The sequence below is a fragment of the Sarcophilus harrisii genome, chromosome 3 (assembly GCF_902635505.1).
Source record: "Sarcophilus harrisii chromosome 3, mSarHar1.11, whole genome shotgun sequence".
In the NCBI taxonomy this organism is placed as follows: domain Eukaryota; kingdom Metazoa; phylum Chordata; class Mammalia; order Dasyuromorphia; family Dasyuridae; genus Sarcophilus; species Sarcophilus harrisii.
The window spans coordinates 473,607,159-473,630,630 of NC_045428.1; the positions used below are offsets into that span (position 1 = coordinate 473,607,159).

At 31.3% G+C, this 23,472-nt stretch overlaps 1 protein-coding gene across 1 annotated transcript in view; it reads left to right on the forward strand.

Moving 5' to 3' along the window:
- Window positions 1-23,472, forward strand: part of CNTN5 (contactin 5) — a 1,555,331-nt gene that overhangs the window by 565,230 nt on the left and 966,629 nt on the right. The gene's annotated exons all lie outside the window — the stretch shown is intronic.

Below are 23,472 nucleotides of genomic sequence, written 5' to 3' on the forward strand. Positions count from 1 at the left end.
ATATGAAGTCTTTTGTAAGTTTAAACAATCATGTCTGTATTTGTCTCTCTTCTCATAGACTTTTAAACAAATAAAAGATTTTTTTGTTTTAGAATTATTAATGGTTCAATTATTTATATATAATAAAGCAGGAAAATGATTCAAATCAACAAATTTTTATTGATTATTTACTATGTTCAATTTAAAGTGTTGGCCCCCAAGAAGTAATTTTGTTTTGTTTTGTTTGGGGGGGGGCAGGGAGACAAAGATTGTGCTAAGGCATGAGGAGACTTCAATGTACATCAGTGAGGAAATCATCGGATCATAGATTTAAGATTGGAATGGAGCCTTAGAGACCTTCTTGTCTAGTCTTTTCATCTTATAGATAATGAAACTGAGGCCCAAACAAGTGGGTAGTTTGCTCAGATTAATACAGGTAGAAAATGGCTAAGGAAGAATTTGAACTTAGTTTCTCTGATTTAACATCTAGTAAAATTAATATTTTAGTATTTCAAAGGGTCTTTGATCATATCCACGTAGCATTTGTGACTTTGGGCAAATATTTCATAATTAGCCTATCCTGCAAATTACAAGCCTTTTTCTGTGTGTTTTTATATTTTGTGACTAACAGAACAACAGGGAATTTTATGTACTCTTTTGCTTCCTTTACTAATTAGACAAATCCTTTGATGTAGAAATCTTTAGAAATATAAAAAACATAATTACTATGTGAAACCTTTCTCCAAAAATAGTCAAGTCAGAAATTTCTAATATATAATATACAAGTACATATGCACAGAGCAACATTAAATAAGTGCATAACATGTACAAAGTACTATGAGAAATCAGAGGGAAGAGAAATAGTATATTAGATAGAAGATAGGACAAGTATGATTTTGAAGAGAAAGTATCTACTGAACTGGTACTTACAATTTTTATATGAGTTTAGTTAAGTAGAAAGCACTTGAAGTGTAAAGCATATATGTATATAATAATATGAACAAAATATTAATGATCAGAAAATATTTAGAAAGTATTGAATAACCAGTTTGCCTGATGTGTGGGGTGTATGAATGGGCCTATTATAATATGAGGAACTATTGTATATAATAAGAAATATTGAAATTTCTAAAGAAGTCACAGATTGAAGAGAACTTTGAAGAGTAGTGAGGTGTTATAGTAGATACCTGAGTTTAAATCTAGCCCCAGATACTTACTGGCTATGCGAACTTAGATAAGTCACTTCTATTTACCTGTTTCTTCAACTGTAAAATGGTGATAATAGCAGTTTTCCTCCCACAGTTTTTGTGAAGTTCAAACGATATATGTGTGTTTGTATGCATATATATATATATATATATATATGTATATATATATATATATATATATACACACACACACACACACACACACACACATATATTATTCTTAGCAAAATACCTGGTATGCTGAATAAATGCCTTCTCCCTCCTATTTCTTTAGAATAACAAGATTATGTGGTTTATTGGTCTTGAAGCCAGGATACTTAAACTTGACTTACAGAAATGTCAGTAGCTGAGTGGTTTAGGGCAAGTCACTTTATCTCATGGGGCCTCAGTTACCTCCTCTATAAAATGAAACATTTGGACTAGATAGTCTGTTAAGTCCCATCTGGTACTGAAGTTCAGTTTGTGATAAGTTCACTGAAAGAAAAGTTCAGAAGAGGTATAAATTTGGGGAAAGATGAGGAGGTGATGATGGAGGCAGGACATGCTGTTGGCAACTCCAATAAGCTATGCAGGTAGGTACAACTTCTTGAATGTCTGGGTCTGAAGATCAGCAATTCAATATGACTACAGAAAGATTCATTTGCATTGAGTTGATCATTGAAGTTTTGCACATAAATGAGATAACCAAGAAAAGAAAAATGTTGATAAAAGAGAACTAAGAACTTGAAAAACAACTAGATTAACTTTTAAATGTTCATAAATAAGTAAAATTCATCTTATTTTTAATCTCTATATTTGTTATGTTTATTTGTTTTTCATCTTATATTGAAGTTTTTAAATGGTTGACTTTTTGCTTATTAGAATCAGCATATTGTATTCAGAATTCAGGACATTTAAAAAATTTTTTTTGGTGATATGTTTTAGAGACGGACCATAACACAGGGGAAAGACAGATTACTCAGATTCAGGAAGATCTGGTTCTACCTCTGCCACACACTCACACAGTGTCTATGGCACCCAGGGAAAATCAATTAACTTGTTAGCCCCATGTAATACTCTAAGGCTATAAATTATGGATTAACTAATGATCTGCATTGGGAGAAGGAATGTCCATACTGTGAATTACCTTCATTTTTCTTCATCAGAGATTTAGATGACTTCCCCCAAACAAATTAACTTTCAATTATATAGAATTCCAAAGAAGGGGTAAATTATTACCTATATTTCTATAACTCACCTATATATTTAATTACAATATTATTCAAATAACCAGTCATAGTGTGGTGATATTCCTTGAATGTCACCTAATAAGGAGACATTTATCATTAAAGTAGTAAGGAGAGATTATTCTTCAGAGCATAAGTAATAACATTATCTTTATTTAAATAAAAATGGAAGCTTAGGATTAGTGGACATAATGAAAATAGGATGTTAGCAGATGCTAATTTTGCAGAGCAGGTGCTTTCTTGGAACAAGATGAAAAAGGGAGTGGTTAGAAATGTGAACATTGATCATAAATCCCCCTGTGCTTTCATAGGAAGTGGATGCCAGGGCTTTGTGACACTGATAAAGCAGGTGGCATTTTGCTCACTATGTTTTATTGTGATAAAAGTGCTGAAAATATATTACTTGCAGAGTGTAAGGAAATGGGGCAAAGGAGGCCACTAGAAGGGGCCCATTAGCTTTGATTATTGACATAGTCTCCTGTGTACTTACTGCTATACTGACATAAAGATCATATAGTTTTAGCTCTGGGGGATTACAATCTCTGTCAGATAGATAAGGTTGTCTAATTTATTTTATACCTTATTTAGCTCATTACCACAGGTAATGAATGAAACAGGACTAGCAACAGGCAATGTAGTTGATATTAAGATTACATTTCCTGTTCAGTACGAAGAAGAAAATAGAAAAAAAAAAGTTTGGGTATCATACACTTCTCTTAGTTACCACTGAGTGTGTAGTTTAGGGATGGCCTTCATTCTTTTGAAAATAAATCTCTGAATGTTTCTGATGTCATAATCATCATGCTTAGTTTGCCATTGAAAATCTATATTACTCTATCAGGACTGATTCACAGTTGTTGTTGTTCTTTTTAATCTTATGCACCACAGTGTACTACATTATATTTTTATAATGCCAATAAAATAAGTCATTTTCAATGAAGCATACATATAGTAAATTTGGCAGTAATGAGAGGGAAGTTATTCCATGCAATTCCATTTCCTTTCCTACAGATACTCTCCATCCATGGAATCTGTTCTTTTAGAAATATATTCAGAAATTCAACATCAGTTTACTCCAGCCATCATGCCATTGACATGATCAAGACATTTCTTACAGTCTATCTTGGAAAAACAAGCCATTATCAGTCTATTGAATACTAGTGGAGAGCCAAAGCAAGTTGGCAGCAATAGCTGTGTTTATTTTTATTGCTCCTTATCCCACATAACAAGTGCCCTTCCCCAATTACTGGGGGAAGTGGTGTACATATTTGAAGAGTGCCTATTAACATTGAACACATTGTCTTGACACTTGAATATCTTTCTTTCAATTGAAATGAAAACAAAATAAACCTTATATTTCACAGAAAAGTTAGCAATTGAGGTGTTAGATTTTTTTTTCCTTTTAACACTTAATACCAATGTTGTTCTCAGTTCAGTAATTTGTTTCTTGCTCAAAAATGCATTCTCAGTCATGTAAAAACTTTAATTCTTAAGGATGATTATAACACCGTCAATTTCAAACTTCCTAAATCAATGAAATTTGAAATAATGAGACCTCTTTTGTTACTCTCTGGATGGATGGGTGGATGGATGGATATATAGACAGACAGACATATAAAATATATGAGAATTTAACTTCAGTAAGAATAGATAGGCCTAGAAAATAATTAAAATACTTTAAGATTAATTTTATTTAATTCAACAAACATATCAACCACATGTTTGTGTTAGGCCCTAGAATCAGAGACATGAATAAGACATTTCTTTTGCCTTTAAGGTATTTATCTCATACAAGAAATGACAGTTGTGATACATGTAATATAAAAATGTGTCTACATGGATTGTCTAAATGCACAAAAATGGCTACGTGTCAAGTACAGATAAGATCTAAGACCTGGCTTACATCAATGGGGAGGAAGAAAGTCAAAAGTGCTATCTACCTCCCAACATAATAATTGGGGTGGGTGAGAAAAGGAGACAGGATCGCCTGTGTGTCATGGGGCTGGGTGCTGATCTTTAATCTCCAAGATTTTAGATAGATAGATAGAGATAGAGACTGATAGATAGATAGATAGATAGATAGATAGATACAGATATATAGATATAGATAGATAGCTTGATATCTATCTACTTGCTCTTTTAATATCTCTAGTCAATTCAAGTCAGGAGAGAAGGTGCAGTCTTACCTAAGAAGGTCCATTTTATTGATCTCTTTGTGGGGCAAAGTAAAAATCTGAGACATAAAAGGAGCTGTGTTCCTCTCTATGTGCGATGAATCTCTTCCTACATGTCTGTCCCAAAGTTTGTTTGTGGAATTGCATTTATCTTTCCCAAAAGAAGCTGTGGTACCAACTCAGTAAATCACACACACCACACCTTTACCTATTCAGTGCCATATGTGCTTTACATGCAAGCCATCCAAGATTGGTTAGAAATCCAGCTATATTTAGAAGAGGAGGCAGTATCTTAGTTTTCTCCTCTGGGAATGGGCAAGAATTCTATATGAATGGAGGTAAAAAGATATAACATGTAATAAAAAGTAACTTTTATAGATTACAAAAAAGGAAGACATATTATTGGAAGCAAGATGGTGTTTTGTTGAACCATATCCATGTTGTTTTTAAATATAAGCAACAATCAAAATAATTGGATCTCATCTCTATTTCTTTAAATCAGTTGTATGATAATAAAAACATGGCATACTATGGAATAATACTAATAAAACTGACCTCTTACCTATCAACACTCTCATTCAGGAATCTCACAAAATATATATGTGGAAAAGTAGATACTTAAATTCTAAACAACATTCTGTCAGTCTTTTTTGATATTCACATTTTTCCACATGTTGCTTATATTCTCTCCTCCTTCAGATACCTTTTATATGCATCTTTCAATTTCTTCATAGCTTGTTACATCCATTATGGTTCTCTTTTATGTATACTTGGCCTAATCTATCTATTTTTCATCTCTGTTCTCTTTAATGTTTTTTCTACCTCTTCTATGTGCACATTAAAATCTGTTATGAGTTAAAGTATGGTGACAATATTTGATAAAAAAATCATAATTCAAACATTTTCATCTTGTTTCCATATCTCACCTGTTTTTGGCCTACTTTCTCCTTAACTGAGCTCCAAATGATTTAGTTTAATTGAATCTCTCACCAAGTTTCTTTAAATGTCTCTATCTCTTCATTTGCCAATTTAAGTTTTTCCTTAAAATATTTTAAAAGTTGTTTGGTAAAGTCATTTAAAGTTATTTGTTACATTGATTGTTTTACATTGGTTGGATTTATTAATGGAAAATTTTGCACTCTAGGACTATGTCCTTTATTCTATGTACAATTTGCATTATCTCAACAACTTAGGTAGGTCAGTATTGAATGGTTTCAATTATTCTCATCATTTTCCTAATTTTTTTCTATCTTCTAACTTTTTAAAAATTAATATTGATATTTTTCTTCATAAAAGTAAATGTACTGATCATGCTATAATTAGCTGACTGAGAAATGAAACACTGTTAAAAAGTAGTCAATTCATTTTGTATAATATTGTTTGGGACTCATTATGTCTAGCACCTACCAATTCTTTTTTGTTTGTTTCAAAGAAAGCATTAATAAAATATAGATTAAAGATGTCTCTGTTTTCTGTAAATATTTAGCATCTTTCACTTCCTAGTTCTATACCTTATCCTCATTTATTCCTATCTAGGAATTAAAGTTATTGGGTAGAAAATAACATTGTGTTTTAATTTGAGAAGTCTGCTTGAATTCTTCATGGGATTTCTCAATCACTTCTGCAATTAATATTGGTATATAGCTGCAGAAATGTGTGGGCTTTTTGATTTGTGGATTATTTTGCTTTTTTTTTAAATAATTATTTTTGCAAATAATTTTTATGGACACATTTGTAGAAAATATCTTTTTTTTTTTTTTTTACATAAACATTTATTGAAGATGAGAACTATGCTTAGCACTATGGGGGATGGAATACAAAGATAAATAAGACATAGTTTCTATTCTCTCTTTTTTTTTTTTTTCTGAGTTTAAGTTAGAACTTTATCATATACTTGTTTGTTTTTTTTTTTTTAATTTAATAGCCTTTTATTTACAGGATATATACATGGGTAACTTTACAGCATTAACAATTGCCAAACCTCTTGTTCCAATTTTTCACCTCTTACCCCCCCCCCCACCCCCTCCCCTAAATGGCAGGATGACCAGTAGATGTTAAATATATTAAAATATAACTTAGATACACAATAAGTATACATGACCAAAACATTATTTTGCTGTACAAAAAGAATCAGACTCTGAATTATTGTACAATTAGCTTGTGAAGGAAATCAAAAATGCAGGTGTGCATAAATATAGGGATTGGGAATTCAATGTAATGGTTTTTAGTCATCTCCCAGAGTTCTTTTTCTGGGTATAGCTAGTTCAGTTCATTACTGCTCCATTAGAAATGATTTGGTTGATCTCGTTGCTGAGGATGGCCTGATCCATCAGAACTGGTCATCATCTAGTATTGTTGTTGAAGTATATAATGATCTCCTGGTCCTGCTCATTTCACTCAGCATCAGTTCGTGTAAGTCTCTCCAGGCCTTTCTGAAATCATCCTGTTGGTCATTTCTTACAGAACAGTAATATTCCATAATTTTCATATACCACAATTTATTCAGCCATTCTCCAACTGATGGACCATCCATTCAGTTTCCAGTTTCTAGCCACTACAAAAAGGGCTGCCACAAACATTCGTGCACATACAGGTCCCTTTCCCTTCTTTATAATCTCTTTGGGATATAATCCCAGTAGTAACACTGCTGGATCAAAGGGTATGCACAGTTTGATAACTTTTTGAGCATAGTTCCAAACTACTCTCCAAAATAGTTGGATTCGTTCACAACTCCACCAACAATGAATCAATACATTTGTAGAAAATATTTAAATATACCATTAAGTGATATGTTTTCTGAATTTGAAGTTAATGAAAAAACTAATTCCAAGATGCATTTATTTGTCTTTCCAAGGAGAGCTTTCAGGTCCTCCTTCTGTTTAACTATTTCTTTTTTTAGCAGTAATTTAAATTTTGTTTTAATTCAGTTCCTCCACCCATATGTCCAACAATTGGATAGTGATCTCAAAATCAATATCCCAACAGCCAAGTTGAAGAATAAGAAAGCTACATGGAGTTTATGGCAATTTAATTTTTTTTCTCAGTCTCCTGGGTTGCTATAACCAAAAAAAAATTTGAACTCAGGTCTTCCTGACTCCAGGGCTGGTACTTTTATTCATTGTACCATCTAGCTGCTCCTATAGTCCTTCTAGTATTGCAGAAACAACCCTGTCTGATATTTTGTTAGAATAGTCTATTCCAAGAGGAGATGTCAGAGTAGGACTTTGTGAAGGTAAATAGCAATACAAGAAATAAATTATAGAACAATATAAAAGGTATCACAAAAGCAATTATCAAATTAATTCTAAAAAGACCAGCGTAGTATGAAGAATTTTATGAAGGATATACTAAATATTTAACATTTAGACTTTTACAGGAGTCTAATGTATTAAGAAATACAGAGGAGGATTGTGTTGACCATGTAGACATATGATCATTTATGCAGAAAATACATCATTATAGTTATGACTATAAATTCAATCATACTTTTAAACAAATCCTAATTGCAGGAGCAATTTACATATATTAAATATACATAATTGATTTATCATTTATTATAGCTATCATTTATTAAATCTATAAATATCATGTATTAAATCTACAGCAAATATGTTTGCTCATTGATGGATTTGCACATGGACTCATATATGCTTTGCAAATATTCCTCACACATTTACCCTTTCCAAACCATGTGTCATTAACTCACAGTTTAGAAAGCATTATTGGCCCCAAAACTCAAACGGTGTGATTTCAGGACACATAGAATATTCAGCAGGCAGTAAACATGAAACTAGTTAATGGAAAAAAAAATGTCCCTCATTTTGAAAATGTGTCCATGATGGAACTACTGAATTTTCCTATATTGTTCCAGAGTGAGACTATCGGAAATAATACACTGAATTGAATGACCTATTTGTCTACTTGTCTAACCCAATTTTGATTCTTAATACTTTTAAGATTTTCAAGGCTACTTCTGTGAAGGCTACCTAGAGGAAGATATTATTAAATTATTAAAAATAAGCAATGTCCGTTATTACTTAATCTGATTTGGGTTTATGAATTTATTTATTAGATTTTATAAAATTGTACTTTCATGAGAAAGTCACCTTAAGGCACATGCATAAAGTAATATGTAATTAAAGTATATAAAATAGAAGTGCTGTATGAAATGAATCATAAACTAATTTGAAAAAATTACCTTAAGATAAAATGCATCAGATTCAGATGACACTGTAGCAGAATTGGTTAGAGCATTTTGATGATCTCAGTGCCTTCACTGAAAATATGTCATACTGGATTGTTAAAATTAATATTAGAATTAGTCTGCCTCAAAAAGCTTGATGTTAATATGATTCTTAAATATAGATTTAAATCTTCATCACCATTATAATTCCTATTTTGAGGATAACTATTGAATATTGAAGAAATATGTCTCTCTTCTCTTTTTTTTAGTGAAATAAATAATGGCTGAATTGACAATCACATGAAGGTAGCTTTTTTTTCCTTTTCATTTCTTAGGTCTGTGGGAAATCAGATCTTGAAAAAGTATGTTGTATTTAGCCACATTATCATTATGTATTAATAAACAGTTTAGTTTTGAAGTTAGATAACAAGAAAATGTAGCACTTCATGTTTTCAGAAAACCCAATATGGCAATCCTTTAAAAAACATAAACAAAGATCAGGGTTCTATCAAGGGACTGAATTTTTACATTATCAAAAGCCTTTTTAGTTTACAAAATGATTTCATGAATGGTACTTTAAAATATTAAGTTCTTTATGGCATTTTTAATATTCAATTGCTTTTTACATATTAATGCAGTCCTATAATAATTTCATTTGTATTTTTCATAAGATATTGTGGTAGGTGCTACAGATATTGGGGAAAAAACAAAAAACAAAAAACCCTACAATCACTGCCTTCAAAGAACTTACATTCAATAGAATTCTCCTAGAATTAAATTCAATCAACTTTGTTAAATGAATAAAAGGATAGATGAAATAAAGTATAAAGTATTTCATGGATAGGTGGAATGTAGCAAAAAGTGAAGTACACTTAATAATGTCCTCAAGCCATAGGAGATGATTGGCTAAAAACATTCATAGTAAACATGCTCTGGAAAAAAGTTACTCATTAGGTCTCACGATCTTTTTATTATTATTATTATTATAGCTTTTCATATACAAAACATATGCATGGGTAATTTTTCAACACGGACCTTTGCAAAAACTTCTGTTTCAACTTTTCCCTTCCTTCCCTCCACCCCCTTCCCTAGATGGCAGGTAGTCCCATCCATGTTAAATATATTAAAGTATATGTTAAATACTATATATATATATATATATATATATATATATATATATATATAGTTATCTTTACAATCTTTTTTCTTAATGTTTTACATTCTAGTTTCTCTGGCATCTATCCTTCACATATAAACTTGATGTTTTCTCTCAGGAAAGTTAGATAACATTTTTGAATGAATTTTATCTTTCATAAAATAAGAATAAGAACAATTTGTAATTTTAAAAATATTTTAAAACATATTAATTGTAGTGGTGCTAAGACTAGAAGGGAATAGACTTAAAGACATACAGCATTTTCCTTAATAATTCAGTTTCACATTAAGAGTAAATTTCTTAATTTGAAAGTCCAATTGTGACGGAGTTACAGGGGCCAGAGGGTGAATTAATAGCATTTTAAGGAAAGTAGTAAAAAAGGGGAAGGTAGCAATAATTGTCTGGGTGTCATAGAATCAAAAAAGGGTGTGTTTGGATAAGACTATTTAATATGTCTCATACATGAAAAAGAAACCCTGATCCCCATACCATCCCCAATAAATAGTTCAATGAGGGCATAAAATAAGATTCTTGACTGTAAATTTGATATATTTACAAATATATTCATCTATAGTAGAAGCTCTTAACCTTAATCCATGAAGCAATTTTAGCAGCTCCATAAACTTGGCTGAGAAAAAATTGCATATTTATTTTCACTAAGTTTGAACTGAAATTTAACATTTCCTTTAATTACAAATGTGGCAACAAGTCTTATTCTGAGAAAGCATCCATAGGCTTCCATAACTGTCAAAGGAGTCCATAACATAAAAGGTTAAGAAACTCTGATCTATACCAATCTGCCATTAGTAGTATCCATTCACTAATGATCTATCCCATGGAAAATATACTTATTGTGTGTGTTTCTGCTGAGGAGCTATAAGAGGTCAAATGAAAGACTTAAACACAAAGCATTTCATTTCAGGAACTCAACATGTAAACACTGATACTCTAAAAAAGTACATTGAAAAAGTGGATAACATAACCATAAAGTGGCAACCTAGAATAGAAGGAGAAAATGAAGGTAAATATGTGTATAGGGGGGAACCTCCAAAAATTAAAATGATCAAATAAGGTGATACAGATTTTAGTATTTGTAATATTGTTAAAGATTTAATTCACTTTTGTATTTTTTTCCTCTGGGGAAAAATATTTCCTGAACATTTGCCCCATAATTTTCAATAAATGAAGATAATTACATTTAGAAGAGATTAATCTTGATAAGTGCTCTTATAAATTACAGAAGCTAATTTTTAGTGAATTAGGTTTATTGGGATACTGCTGAGTTTAAAAGGGTATGTTTTTATGTTAAAATTTCCTTATTAGGTTAATGACTTTTTAAACGATTGAAATGACAACAGAAATGACTATCAACTTGAGAGTCTTAACAATTATGGTTTTATTATAAAACATACTTTCTTGATTTCACACTTTGGGCCTTTATATTTGGGGAAATTAAGCATTATGCAGAAACTGTTTGTATATCATTAAAGTTAAGTGATACTGTCAGGCCTGGTATTCTGATCCATTAGAAGTCAATGGTCAGACGGACCTGAAACCCCCTGAGAATTAACAGATATTACTGCTATGCTTATAGATTTCTCTGGATCGCTTTGTCCTGCTTTATCCCTCATCCATATATGTTATCATTGACTCTGATACTGATTATTAAACAGCAAAATCACCAACAAAAAAGCACAAAAATACAAAAAAAAAAAATAGGACAATAAATGGGACTCTTGTTTATTGTGTGAGGAAAACTAAGACAAAAAAGCAGAACATGGTAGTGTTGGACCTACAGCTAGCAACAACCAGCAAGGGCAACTCAGATTTTTAATGGCTTTGCGTATGTTTACTAATTACAGTGAAAATACTTCTGGTATTGATTTTGATATTTCAAATAAATTTTAGTAAGTAGATGAATTTGAAAATATGGAATTCATTAGGAATAAGAATCAACCATTCATTCATTTACTTGTTTATTTATTCATTCATCCATTCATCCATACATCCATTTATTTATTTATTTATTTATTCATTTATTCACTCATTCATTCATTCATTTATTTTAGTTAGTTTTTTTTTTTCCCTGATAGTATTAATAGAGGATTTCTTTAGTATCCAATGACATATTAAATCATTGTAGTGAATGGAAAAGAATATTAGATTTACTGCTAAGTTCAAATTTCAGTGGTTATTTTTTAGCTGTGTGATCTTAAATTCATCTTTGTGGGACTCAATCTTGTTATCTGTAAAAATAAAAAGGTTGGATTTGATGACGACTAAAGCTCTTCTCATTCCAAGTTGCTATTCCTATGAACACTTCCAGATAAATAAATTTAGATTGAGGAAATCAGTATGTGCTCAAGATAGTAGAGCTTAGTAATCTATATATTGTACATTGTCTCCTTCAGTGATCCTATGAATGCATAGGTGATAGGTTTTTCATTCATCATATGCTTCACAGGAAAGTTAGGAGAAAAATCACTTAGTAAACTATATTTTACAAGATGCTATTATATTTCAGCTGAAATAAAAAGAAAAAAAAACAGGGTTTAGCAACCCTGATCTCAGACAAAAGTATAAAATAGAATTAATTCAAACAGATAAAGAAGGAAACTACATCTTCCTATGAAATATTATAGACAAGATCAATATTAAACATATGTGCACTTAGTGGTATAACATACAAATTCTTAGATAAGTTAAGTTAGTTACAGAAAGAAATATCAAACTATATTGTTGGGGGACCTCAATCTCTCCCGCTTAATATTAGATAAGTCTAATCACAAACATGGGGAAAATGTTATGTTAAGGAAATGAATAGAATTTTAGAAAAGTTAGACATTACAGAACTTTGAAGAAAATTGGATAGAGATAGGAAGGAATATTTCTTAGTAATGTAGGGTACCTATACAAAATTAGACCATGTCTTAGAGTGTATAGACTTCACAATCAACTGCAGGAAAGCAGACATTTTTAATGCATCTTTTTCAGATTATGATTCAATAAAAATTCCATGTATTAAAGATAAATTAAAAATCAGTTGGATATTAAACAATCTAATCCTAAACAATGAGTTTGTCAAACAAATCAATAATAATAAAAATATAATTTTATGTTTTATATTTTATTTGGATATAAAATAAAAAATAAAAGACAACACAATAATGAGACAACATACCCAATTTTATGAGATTCAGCTAAAGTACTACTTAGAGGATATTTTATAATCTAAATACTTACAGAAATAAACTTAAAAAAAGGGTGGGTTAGTGGCCTGGGTATTCAACTAAGCAATTTAGGAAAAGGACAAATTAAAATCCCCAATTAAATACAAAAAGTAGAAATTCTGGAAATCAAAGGAGAAATTAGCAAAATTGAATGTAAGAAAACTATTAAATAATGAATAAAACTAATAGTGGTTTTATGGATGGAGAAGCAATAAAATAGATCAATTTTTGATTAATTTGATATTTTTTTAAAAAGATAAAAACCATGTATCCAGTATCAAAAATTAAAATCATCACCAATGAATAAAAAAATTAAAACAGTAATTAGTAGATACTTTGCCCAACTGTGTGTCTCTGAATTTGACAATCTAAGTGAAATGGGTTGACGTTTACAAAAATATAAATTGTCCAGATTAATAGAAGAGGAAATAAATATAACATCAATTCCTAATAAAAACTACTAGAGAGCATAGGAATAAATGCAGATTTCTTTAAAATGTTAAGTGGTATCTGTCTAAAACCATCAGCAATAGTAATGGTGATAAACTAGAAGCTTTCCCAATAAGAGCAGGAGTGAAACACATGCACCTTTGTCACCACTATTATTCAATATTATGCTAGAAATGTGAGTTTTCCAATAAGAAAAGAAAAAGAACCTGAAGGACTTAGGATAGGCATTGAGTAAATAAAACTATCACTCTCTGCACTGGCCATGACCAATTAAATCAGAATAACTAAATCAACTAAAATTACTCAATAATTAACAACTTTAGCAAAGTTTCAGGATATAAATTAATTCCACATAAATCATCAGTATATATATATATATATATATATATATATATATATATATATATGTTACTGACAAAGCCCAGAAGCAAGAGATAAAAATTTCATTTAAAATAACTAGAAAATATAAACTATTTGGAGTTCCCACTGCCAAGAAAAATGCAGGAATTATATTAACACAATTGCACAACACTTTCACACAGATAAAGCCAGATCTAAATAACTGTGTGAATAATAATTGCTCATCTGTAGACCAAGTTAATATAAGTAAAATGACAATTTTACCTAAATTAATTAATTTGTTGCTATACCTATCAAACTATTCAAGTATCAAACACAATTCATCAGGAAGAACAAAAGATCAAGAATATCTAACAAATTAATGTGAAAAAATACAAAGGAAAGTGGCATAGCACTACCAAATCTCAAATTATATTAAAAAGCAGTAATCATCAAAAATTATTTGATACTAGCTTTGAAATAGAGTGATGAGTCAATGGAACAGATTAGGTACATAAGATAGTGTAAATGACCATAGAACAGTGTTTGTTAAGAAGTCATTATTTGACAAAAACTGCTGGAACACTGGAAAATGATAAGACAAAAACTAGGCATGCAATATCTCTGGTTTCATGATTTAGGCATAAAGGCTTATAAGCACATTGTGAAAGCAAGGTAAACTATTGTTTACCTATCAGATCTATGGAGAAGTTAAAAATTTATTATCAAAACAAGAGGGAAAATATGAAATGCAAAATGGATAATTAAATTAAAAAGGTTTTGCACAGACAAAACCAGTGCAACCAAGATTAGAAGGAAAGCAGAAAGATGGGAAATGCTTTTATATCTAATGTTTCTGATAAATGGTTCATTTCTAAATTATACAGAGAACTGAGTCAAGCTTATAAGAACACAAATAATTTCCCAATGGCCAAATGATGGGATCAGTTTTCAGATTAAAAAAAAAAGGAAAACTATCTATACTCATATTAAAAAATGCTTTAAATTACTATTTATTAGAGAAATATCTCCAAGGTAGTACCTCATACCCATCACATTGACTGTTAGGAAAGAAAAAGGAAATGATAAATGTTGGAGAACATGTGAAATAATTAATGTATTTTTAATGGAATTGTGAATTGATCTAACTGTTCTGGAGAGTAATTTGGAACTATTTGGAACTGCACAAAAAGCAATAAAACCATGCAATCCAGCAATATTATTATAAGGTCTATATGCTAAAGAGATCTTAAAAGGGGGGAAAGAACTCATATGTACAAAAATATTTGTAATAGCTCTTCTTGTGGTAGCAAAGAATTGGAAATTGAATGCATGTCCATCAATTGATGAATGGCTAAACAAGTTGTGGTATTTGAATGTAGTAGAATACGCTTGTGATATAAAAATGAATAGGCTGATTTCAGAAAAACCTGAAAAGACTAACATGAACTGATACTGTATGGTCAGCAGAACACCAAGAACACTATATATGGCAACATTGTGGAAAGATCTACTATGGTTGGCTTGGCTCTCCTCAGCAATACAGTGTTCTAAAACAATTGTGAAAAACTCATAATGAAAAGCTATCCACATTCAGAGAAAGAACTATGGAGTCTAAATGCAGATAAAAGACTATTATTTTCATCTTTTTTCTTTCTTTGTCATTCTTTTTCCCTCTTGTTCTGATTCTTCTTTTATAACTTGACTAATGTGGAAATATATTTAATATGTTTGTACATGTAGAACTTATATCAGATTGCTTGCTGTCTTGGGGAGGGTGAAGGAGAAAGAGGTAGGGTGAAAAAATTGGAAGTCAAAATCTTATAAAAATCAATGTTGAAAGCTATCTTTTTATGTAATTGGAAAAAATAAAATATTAAATGGGAAAATAAAAAAGAAATATACTAAGATCCAAATGATGTACATAGAGCTAAATTGAAGAAGAATAATGCCAATGGAAATTTAAATACATGTGTATATATATAAATATATATATGTGTACATATATATATATATTTAAATTTCCATTAGCATTATTATGCCATATATGCAAGACAAAGTGCTTATATATGCATATATGTGTATATCTATCTATCTATCTGTCTTTATATATGTAATTTCATCTGATATTCACAACTTTTTGAAGTAGGTATCTCATTTGACAAATGAGAAAACTGAAGATGAGAAGAATTAAGCAAGTTGCACATACTTATATCACTGGACACAGGAGAACAGTAAGAATTTGACTAGATGGGAACAGAAAAATAAAACTAAATGGGGGAAATGGATTAGAAACTATTTAAGATCATAAAATGAGATTAGAGAGAGTAAAAAGATTAGGCTCTGTGTTGACAATTGCCTGTCAGAGGTATTATTACATGCAACTTTTGGATAAAAGCAATGATAGGGAGAATAGTCCTTGCCCCTCTGACCTGGTTGAACTTTTTCCTCAAGAAGGGCATTACTATCATTACTGAAATGAGCCTCATTTCATCAGAGTCTATCCTTTGACTACAACTGTTCTTGGATCAAATTGTGTATTTCTCTCCTTGATTTTTCCTTTCTTTTGGTGAGTTTTAATAAAGGGAATAATTATGATTATTGTAATCTGAGAGAGTATTCATTGTACCTTCAGTCTCTCAGGTAAGAAGTTACACTACTACAGAAAATAGAAAGCTATTGTGTGTTTTTTTGTTTGGTAGGGAAGTTGATCAGTTCCTAAATAGAGTCTTTTCTGAGTCTATATAGGATAATTACCACTACCCTGACTCTCAGAGTAAGGACCATATTTGTGGTTCCCATCCTAAGGCTGGAAATAGTAGACTTAGGAAAATTGTATTTCTAGCCAAGATTTTCAAATTTCTCTTCAAACTTGTTCAACCAATATAGCCATCCAATTTCTCAGCTCTAATAGATTCAATATCTCTAAAAATATGAAATATAATATAAGCCTGACACAGTCTAGCTGTGTGACCTTCACCAATTTGGTAAATCCACTTAACTTTCTGTGACTCAATTTCTTCATCTGTAAAATGAAAATGATGTCAAACTATCACAGAGCGATCATTACTCACAAGGCTGTTGTGAAAACTAGTACTGACTTCCCTATTTTTCAGTTATTGGATTCAAGATTTTCCCCAATTACCCAGGCTTGAAATCTATAAAATGAAAAGATGTAGAATTTGGCATCAGGGCACCTAAATTCAAATTGCAGGGTCTGCCACTTAGAATTTCATTTACTCATCTAGAAAAAGAAGAAATTCAAGGTGGCCTCCAAACTCTCTATCACATCTAAATTTTGCCTCCTTCCCTTTCTTCAGGCCTTGTAATAATTCACTGGTTCTTCAATTATTTCTTCAAAATGTTTGATGTATCCTTCTGTTCCTTTCATTCTTTCAATCTTGCTGTAATAATCTGAATTCAATCTCTTATTGCTTCTTGACTGAACTATTGCACTTGGTTCCTAATTGGTATCCTTGGCCTCATACTTTCTGTCTACCAAGTGCATCCTGCAGATGACTGTCAGATCATAATTTTTGATACATACTTCTTCTCATGTCTTTTCTCTCCTCAAAACTAAGGACTCCATATGTCTTACAGAATAAAGTTCAAACACTATCCTTCTACATAAATTCCAGAGAGATTTAATGAAATTCAGTAGTTTTAATTTATTATGTATTAAATAGTTAACGTATGTAATGCAATAATATAGATACTTGACACTCTGAAGTTAGGGGGAAAATTCCACTGCATTTCTTGCCCCTGGGAAACTTAAAATCTACTAGAAGGGAAAAGCTGCCAATCTATTGTATATCATACTAATTCAGTAAGTCATATGTTTGGTAAAAGGTGAAAATAGTAATAGGAGATATAAATACTTGCATTTCAGGAAATAATTTTCTCATTTATTCATTTTTTCCAGCCCTATATTCTTTTACTCTCATGCACTGGCTATTTATTCTAGCTAAAGAATCCTGAAAGGCTTTATTAAGCGGGTAGAGCTTTATCTTCACTTTCAAATAAAAGAAAAATTCTGTGGGACAAAGGAGAGAAAGAGAGGTATTCCAGGCATGGGGTGGGGGGGAGCATAGTCTGTGTAAAGAAATGGATATAGAAATTCAAATATAATGTAAGAGAAATAGAGAGAAGGTCAGTTTGGTTAAATTCTATAGTACAGGAGGCACTATTACTATATTACTACTAATAATGTTCAGTGATGATAGAAAGATAGATTAAAACCAACTTGTTAAATTCAAGGAATTTATATTTTCTCCCAGAGGTAAAAGAACTCTACAGGTATTGTCAAGTCAGGTTATGGAAGTATCAGATTTACCCTTAAAGAAAAACACAAAGAAGAAAAGTGTGACCTAAATCAGGAAGACCTAGAATACTCAATGTGAGAGGTGATGAGAGCTTTGTGTGTATAGAGAAGGGCTCACAAATGAGAGGTTCTATGAATGTGGAACTGACAATGATATCAACTGAATGAATATGTGGGATCAAAGAGAGTAAGTAATTGAATATCATGCTATGTAACTGAAATACTGGAAATGTATTTGATAGAAAAGGAAAGATTGGGAAAAAGATAGATTTGGAAGAAAATATAATATTCTCTTTTAGAAATGTTAAATTTTATATGTGAATTGAAATATCTACCGGCAGTTTGGTGATGTGAGACAGAAGCTCGGGGAAGAAACTTGGCTTAGATACATAGATTTGTAAGACATCTACATCTACAAAGGGCTATTCATTAAAACTTATGGGATATGATGAGGTTGACAAAAGAGCATATGTAGATCTACTGGTCATCCTGCCATCTAGGGGAGGGGGTGGGGGGGTAAGAGGTAAAAAATTGGAACAAGAGGTTTGGCAATTGTTAATGCTGTAAAGTTACCCATACATATAACCTGTAAATAAAAGGCTATTAAAATAATTAATTAATTAATTAGAAAAAAAGAACTTTTATAGTCTTTAACATCACTTTTTAAACAATTTCACATCCATACCTAATTTCCTTTAAAAAAAATAAAATGATTTTAAAATTAAAAAAAAAAAAAAGAGCATATGTAGAGAGAGAGAATCCAGAAAGGAGTCAGAGGAAACAAACAACATTATAGAATATGACGTGGTGGATGAACCAAGTGGTAATAGTAGACAAATTTTAGTTGCCTGCATGTGTATGTTATTTTTCTGTGTTAAAGATACACGTACTGGGGATGGAACCAAGATAGCAGAGAACAGACATGACTTTCTGTGACCTCCTCTGACCTTCTGTCAGACCAACAGCAGATTAAGCCTCTAAAATAGTTTTGGAGTCAAAGAACCCATAAATATTTGGAGGACAGCACCTTCCCGGAAGAAGATACCTTGGAAGAACTTCAGAACACGTCTGTTTCATAGGGTAGGGGACAGTCTGCTGAGCCCAGACTACAGCACAGGGAGACCAGGGTAAGGAACTGGGGCAGGAAGTCAGAGCATTGCAACTTCCACCCACCTGGAAATCTTCTTTGAGCCTCTTAGGCCATCTGTCCTGGTTGCAAGCATGTGGTTTTGGCAGATTTGCTACAAAAGGCAAATTGTAAACCACTGAGCCCTGGAAGACTACCAAACCTAACCACAATTACCCAGCACCTGAAGTCAATCAGCAGAACTGCCCCAGGGCAAATCAAAGCAGTTGTCACTTCTTTGCATTGAGCAAACCTCAAGCCTTAAAAAAACGAGCAAAAAAACAAAAAATAACTCTCACCATAGATGGCTTTTATGGAGACAAATCCTAAGGTTCCTAAATGCAAAGCAACTCCCGATGAAGCCCCAAAGGGAGATATGAGCTGGTCCCCATTTCACAAGGTTTTCTTGGAAGATTGCTAAAGAATCTTAAAAGAGAGATAGAAGAAAGATAGGTAAAGGAAATTATATCATTCCAACAAGGAATAAAAACGTATATAATGCCCTACAAAATAGATATGAAAAAGCTATCCATTCACTGAAAAACAAAATTTGTGAAATGGAAAAAAAAACATGCAATGAACAAAACAATTCATTTGGCCAAATACTAAGAACTAAAAAGGTAACTGAAGAAAATAATATATTAAAAATTAGAATTGAACAAATGGAAATGAATGACTCAATAAGACTTCAAAAATCAAACAAAAAAAAGCATAAAAAAAAAACAAAAACAAAATTTGAAATACCTCCCAGGAAAAAACAACTGACCTGGAAAATAAATCTAGATCTAGATCTAAATGAAATGGAGGAATATTTACAAAAAATATAGATGGCTCAGATTAACAGAAGAGGAAATAAATTATTTAAATAGTACCATTTAAAAAAAAAAAGAAATACAAGTTATCAATTAACTCCTTAAAAAAAAATCTCTATGGGCAGATGGATTTATATATGAATTCTACCAAACATTCAAAGAACAATTAATACTAACACTATATAAACTATTTGAAAAAATAGGGAAAGAAGGTGTCCTACCAAATTCCTTTTATGACACAGATATAGTGCTGATAGCTAAACCAGGTATGGTGAAAACAGAGAAAGAAAATTATAGACCAATTTCAATAATGAATATTGATGCAAAAAAACTTAAAAATAATAGCAACAAGATTACAGAAAGTTATTCCCAGGATAATACACTATGGCCAAGTAGAATTTATACCAGGAATGCAGGGGTGATTCAATATTAGGAAAACTATTACCATAATCAAATATATCAACAACCAAACTAACAAAATTCATATGATTATCGCAATAGATGCAGAAAAAGCATTTGATAAAATCCAACACCCATTCCTGTTAAAAACACTAGAGAGTATAGGAATAAGTGGACTTTTACTTAAAATGATCAGTAGCATCTGTTTCAAACCATCAACAAGGATCATACATAATGGGGACAAATTAGAACCATTCCCAGTAAGATCAGGAGTGAAACAAGGCTGCCCACTCTCACCATTACTATTAAATATTGTATTAGAAATGTTAACTTTTGTAACAACAGAAGAAAAAGAAATTAAAGAAATTGGAGTAAGTCATGTGTAAACCAAATTATCACTCTTCACAGATGATATGATGGTATACTTAGAGAACCCTAGAGAATCAACTAAAAAACTTTTAGAATCAATTCACAACTTTAGCTAAGTTGCAGGATACAAAATCCACATAAATCATCAGCATTTTTATATATTACCAACAAAATCCAGCAGCAAGAGATACAAAAAGAAATTTCATTCAAAAAAACTGTTGATAGTATAAAATATTTGGGAATCCATCTGCCAAGGGAAAGTCAGGAACTATATGAACACAACTAAAATACACAAGTAATGTCAGATCTAATCAGTTGTAAAAATATCAAGTGCCCGTGGGTAGGCTAAGTGAATGTGGTAAAAATGACAATACTACCTAAATTAGTCCACTTATTTACTGCCATACCAATCGAACTCCCAAGAAATTATTTAACAGATCTAGAAAAAAATAATAACAAAGTTCATCTGGAAGAACAAAAGGTCAAGAATTTCAAGGGAATTAATGAAAAAAAATGGCAATGAAGGTGACCTAGCTGTGCCAGCCCTCAAACAGCAGCAGTCATCAAAACCATTTGGTACTGTCTAAGAAACAGACTAGTTTAGAAATGGAATAGATTAGGATCATAGGACAAAATAGTCAATAACTATAGCAATGTAGTGTTTAACAAACCCAAAGACCCAGCCTTTTGGAATAAGAACTCACTATTGTTCAAAAAATGCTGGGAAAATTGGAAACTACTATGGAAGAAATTAGGACTTGACTTGCACCTAACCATATACCAAGATGAGATCTAAATGGATTTGTGATTTAGACATAAAGAGTGATATTATAAGCAAAGTAGAAGAATATAGGATAGGATAGTTTACCTTTCAGATCTGTGGAGAAAGAAGGAATTTGTGTTCAAAGACTTGGAACTTATAATTGAAATTACAATTAAGTTAAAAGTACATTAAGTTTACATTATGTTAAAAAGTTCTTATATAAACAAAACTAATGCAGACAAAATCATAAGGGAAGCAATAAATTGGGAAATTCTTTTTACATTTAAGGGTTCTGATAAGGCCTCATTTCTAAAATATATAGAGTATTGACTCAAATTTATAAGAATGCAAGGAATTGTCCAATTGATAGTCAAAATAATACAAATAGACAATTTTCAGATGAAGAAATTAAAATTATTTCTAATCATATGTGAAGATGCTCTAAATCACTATTGATCAGAGAACTGCAAATTAAGACAACTCTGAATTATCACTACACACCTCTCAGATTGGCTAAGATGACAGGAAAGATTATGACAAATGTTGGAAAGGATATGGGAAAACTGGGACACTATGGTGAAACTGTGAACGAATCCAATCATTCTGGAGAGCAATTTGGAACTATGCTCAAAAAGTTATCAAACCATGCATACCCTTTGTTCCAGAAATCTTTCCATTAGCCCTATATCCCAAAGAGATCTTAAAGGAAGGAAAGGGATCCACATGTGCAAAAATGTTTGTAGCAGTCCTTTTTGTAGTGGCAAGAAACTGGAAACTAAGTAGATACCCATCAGTTGGAGTGTGGCTGACTAAGTTATGGTATACGAATGTTATAAAATATCATTGTTCTATAAGAAATGATCAAGAAGATAATTTTAGGGAGGCATGGAAAGATTTACATGAACTGATGCTAAGTGAAATGAGTAGAACCAGGAGAACATTATATATGGTAACATCAATATTATATAACAATCAATGACTCTTTCCAACAATGAGATTATTGATCTTGGTTCCAATGATCTTCTGATAAAAAAGCCATCTATACCCAGAGATAAGACTGCAGGAGCTGAATGTGGATCACAACATAACAAACTCACTGTTTTTGGTGTTGTTTGCTTGCATTTTGTTTTTTTTTTTTTTACTTATTTACATTCTTTTTTATCTGATTTTTCTTGTGCAGCAAGAGAATTGTACAAATATGTTTATACATGGGCAGGTAAATGATGCAGTGGATAGAGCACAGCCCTGAAGTCAGGAGGACCTGAGTTCAAATCTGCACTCAGACACTTAACACTTCCTAGCTGTGTGTCCCTGGGCAAATTACTTAACCCCAATTGCCTCAGCAATATATATATATATATATATACATATATGTTTATACATAAAAAAGAAAATGCATGTATTGAAAATGTAGATGCTGAGTTAGGAAAACAAGGGTTAGTCTACCTCTCAGGTCATGGAGAAAGAATTTATGGCAAAAGAAGAACTAGAAAACATTTATGAAATGCAAAATTATCCATTTTCATTCTAATTTTTTTTAATTTAAAGTAATCAAAATCTACTTTAAATTTAAAAAAATTAGAATGAAAATGGATAATTTTATTACATTAAATTAAAAGTGTTTTCACAGAAAAACCAATGCAACCAAAATTAGAAAAGAAACAAGGAGGGGGGAGGACTGTATCTTTGATAAAGGCATCACTTAAAAAATATAGAGAGAACTGACTCAAATTTATA